This window comes from Dipodomys ordii, unplaced genomic scaffold (assembly GCF_000151885.1).
Source record: "Dipodomys ordii isolate 6190 unplaced genomic scaffold, Dord_2.0 Scaffold69, whole genome shotgun sequence".
Classification (NCBI taxonomy): domain Eukaryota; kingdom Metazoa; phylum Chordata; class Mammalia; order Rodentia; family Heteromyidae; genus Dipodomys; species Dipodomys ordii.
Window position 1 is genome coordinate 1,090,776 of NW_012267285.1, and position 740 is coordinate 1,091,515.

Consider the following 740-nt stretch of genomic DNA (forward strand, 5'->3'; position numbering starts at 1 on the left):
CCCCTCCCTCCCTTTGCATTGGATATTTTGGGGTAGGGTTTCGTTCCAGGACCCGCAGTCCTCCTATTTATGTGGCCGCGCACGGGGCCGGAGGCTCCCGCCACACCCCCTGAAAGTCCCACCCTGCGAGGCACGCCCCCCCCCCGCCCCGCCTTTGAAATGTTTGAACACTGGGGAACCCCTTCACCCCCATTCGGTGCTGCCTTGGCTCTGACGTCTGTAGGGCTTTGAGAACCTGCTTTCCCAGGCCACGCCCACGCCCAGGCCACGCCCCCAACCAGACCACACCCACAAGCCAGGCCCACCAAACAGAACCGCCCCCAGGAGACCACGCCCCACAGAGCCACGCCCCCGGAAACCATTCCGACACAGACCACGCCCCCACAGAGCCACGCCCCGGCCCCGACACAGGCCGCCCCCACAGGCCACGCCCCCGGACCTGCCCCGCCTCCAGCACCTGCTGGCGGAGGGCGGAGGGCGGAGGGCGGAGGGCAGAGGGCGCAGGGCGGAGGGCGGAGGGCGCAGGGCGTCACAGCCCCTCCCCGGCCTTCAGCCCCGTCTTCAAATTACACCGGGGGGAGGGGGAGGGGGAGGGCCTGGAAACTTCCAGGACAGTTCTGTGAGTCTCCAAGAATGACAGGAAATAGTCAGGAGGTTGATGACAAGGAGAATAGAAGAGCAAAAACGGAGACACAAGCCTGGGCCCCCCCCCCCCCCCCAACCCCCTCCCTCCCTCCCTA

At 67.0% G+C, this 740-nt stretch overlaps 1 protein-coding gene across 1 annotated transcript in view; it reads right to left on the reverse strand.

Moving 5' to 3' along the window:
- Cd9 (CD9 molecule) overlaps positions 1–740 on the reverse strand; it is a 30,216-nt gene that overhangs the window by 1,017 nt on the left and 28,459 nt on the right. The gene's annotated exons all lie outside the window — the stretch shown is intronic.